The sequence below is a fragment of the Helicoverpa zea genome, chromosome 31 (genome assembly GCF_022581195.2).
Source record: "Helicoverpa zea isolate HzStark_Cry1AcR chromosome 31, ilHelZeax1.1, whole genome shotgun sequence".
Taxonomy (NCBI): Eukaryota; Metazoa; Arthropoda; class Insecta; order Lepidoptera; family Noctuidae; genus Helicoverpa; species Helicoverpa zea.
Window position 1 is genome coordinate 9185320 of NC_061482.1, and position 3098 is coordinate 9188417.

A 3098-nucleotide genomic window follows, 5' to 3' on the forward strand; every position below is an offset into this window, starting at 1 on the left:
TGGCCTGAAGAGCTCGTGGCTACATCGCTATATCGTGATCATCAGGTTAAGCAACGCTTGGCGCGGTCAGTTCGTGGATGGGAGACCATCTTGTTATAACGGCTTCTTCTGTGTTTCGGAAGTCCGGCAGTCATTTAAAAATCTTTGACAGTCGTTACGGGTGAGCAATAAGTAAATCTGAAAACCAGTCATAACTAGGTTAGGGTATAGGGTTGACCGGGTATATGGGTTGAGGTCAGATAGGCAGTCACTCCTTGTGTAACACTGGTACTCAGCTGCATCCGGTTAGACTGGAAGTCGACCACTCCATAATTAGAAAAGGCTAGCCAGATGATGAGATGTTCTGAAGTCACTATCACACTCACTATGCCATCCTTTACGCAGAATATTAATTGTTGATAAAGTATGCAGGTATGTTAATCGACGATTCTTTGTAATGTTAGTGTAAAAATATCTCAGTTTTGATCAGTTATTACAAGAAATATTTAAGTGTTACGTTGTATACTAATTAACAGAAAATAGGGATATTATTACTACCTATACCTAGTTTCTCAATTCGTGCAAAAAACATGCTACTAGGTCCCCCAAACAAAGTAGCCCAAACACAGATAAGTTGACTAAAACATCGACGTATGAACCTTTTCTGGGACTTTTTTTACAGAATCTAGATGTTTCTATAATTTATAGCAGATAATAAGTTAAGAATCATATCAATTTCCGTTTACACAGACATTTTATGGATAACATTTTTTTTTAACTTTTTAACTATTTGCCTTCTATATCCAGCTTATCTTTATGTTGTTGAATGAGAAATCGTAAATTAAGATTTAAATAAAAGATGTCTTGTAAACAACAAACCTTTTGCTAAAAGCGGTAATAAATTGTGGGTCCGGCGATTTTTAGTATACGTATTTTTTGTTTGTGTTTTATCACTTTCTGCTCGCCTATTTTTTTATGGGTACCTCTTTTACTAAAGCTTCATTTATTTTAGTCAAATTGAATGATTCTCCCTTTTCATACCAATATTGGTAAAAGATTTTGCAATACTAGATAATTTTTGCATACCTAGTACATTTTGATATCCAGTTTATGTAAGCTTCATTAAAATACCAACATCTGTTTACCACAGTGAGTAATTATAGTTCGGCCATTCAGAGAATGCGTTCCTGACACGTCGCGATTGAACTGACGACGTAACTTTGCAATGGCGTTGCAGTTACGATAAAAATATTTTTGCTGGTTGTTTACCGTTTTAACAATTGAGGAGCATTAAAACAACATTATTATATCAATAATCAATGAATGTTATTACGTCGTCAGTTCAATCGCGACGTGTCAGGAACGCATTCTCTGAATGGCCGAACTATAATTCCCGAAAAGAAATTTATGTAATTATTTCGTACATAAATATAATTAATTAAAACAGTATGTTACACAAATACTTAAAGGAAATTGAAAGACATGTAAATGAATATGTATTGTGTATTGGAATTACTAATTAAACAGCGTACAATGAACGAAAGGTCAGCAAATACAACCCCATTTCCTAAATGTTAAAAATAGATATTAAAAATTATAAAGAACGAAAAAGCATGAACTATCAGTATCAAAAACCTGAATAAACTTAAAAATACAGGCACAACTAAAGAATCGTAGTTCGAGGACTGCTGCGTGGAAGACTTACTTACTTATCTAGGAACTCCATAGTGAAGCCAAAGGGAGGGTTTTGAGGGTCTGAAAAGTTACAATCATATATTCATCAATCAATATATTAGTCATAATTACACTAATAAAGTATTCGGATTCTTCGTCGATTATTCATTAACTTTCGTTTATTTGTATCAGTACGATTTTGTTACGTACCTATGCCGATTATTGCCGATACCATCCAACTCGCTCGACGCGTTATCTTCTGTCTATCTTCGGTCATCACCAATTACTGGGAAAGCCGATGGCAATTCAATGGCAGCTATGACCAGTTTTAAAAATGTTGATGGTGCCGAACGGTGTCAACGGTTTGCGGACACGGGGAGCAGAATCTGTGAGGGTTGAGAACATGATCAAGTTTTCGTCAAGCGTCTACCTAGAGTATTCACAGCAAGCGGCATTTTGACTTAAAATATACCTTGAGTAAATAGGCAGCTTTATAGTACAAAGGTAGAAAATGTCTTGTTCGCACTGCTCTTGCCTTGTTCTTAATTTTGTCTTCTTCTTTCACCTTTAACAAAACACCTTCTTGTGTGACGTACGATATAGATTGCTTGATTATTTTAATAATCGTGTTAGCTCTAAAATTCCTCAAATAATAAAAAATAATAACTATTGCGGCTTGCTGATGAAGTTGACAATAGCTTATCAACGACAATATAGAGCTAGCTGCGAAAGGGGCGACTGCGTACTGCCGACTGATTGAAATTGCGAGCAAATCCACCTCTGATAAAGGCTCAAGACAAGGCTATATCGAAATTACACGTTGTTACAAAAAATATTGTTACCAAAGCAGTGGTCATAGTTTTTAAGCTTACGGAGACTTGGTAACTATTTGCGGAACGCAACGACTGAAAACACAGTGAAAAATCTGGCTGTTCTTGGACTTTTCACTATGGGATGTAAGTAGTACAAACAAACACAGAAAAATAATTCTGTAATGCATGTGTAATCATACGAACCTATCATTCTTTTACATAGTTTTTGGATGAAGATTTTTGATTTTTTGATGATTATTTCATGACTTTCAGTAGTTCTATTATTAGCCAAAAATGCATAATATTTTTAAAACCAAGTACTTTAAAATATTTAAACAATCGACTTAAATCCGATGATACATTGATTTTTGTATTCTATTCCACCGACTGGATTTTTTTTTAACAAACATAGGTAAAAGATACGCCTGAAAAACAAAAACGCCCAATTACAGTCAAAGGCTACTTTTAATGTTCAGCTTATCACTGAATCAAACGTAGACACCAGTTTGTTTGATTTCAATCTACGTCAATATCTTTCACATAATCTTGATGTACAAACAAAGTTTTGCACTTAAAAATCATAATACTAGGTAAAGATATGACCTGGATACATTAATGTTAATTAGAATTCTA

The 3098-nt window shown here is 34.5% G+C and overlaps 1 long non-coding RNA gene across 1 annotated transcript; it reads right to left on the minus strand.

The window, feature by feature from the left end:
- Positions 1–1753: 1753 nt before the first annotated feature.
- Positions 1754–2401, minus strand: LOC124645189. Its single transcript, XR_006986175.1, has 2 exons — positions 2126–2401; positions 1754–2039 (listed from the first exon to the last, which is right to left on the minus strand). It is a non-coding gene; the product is annotated as an uncharacterized LOC124645189 (long non-coding RNA).
- Between the last annotated feature and the right edge of the window lie 697 nt (positions 2402–3098).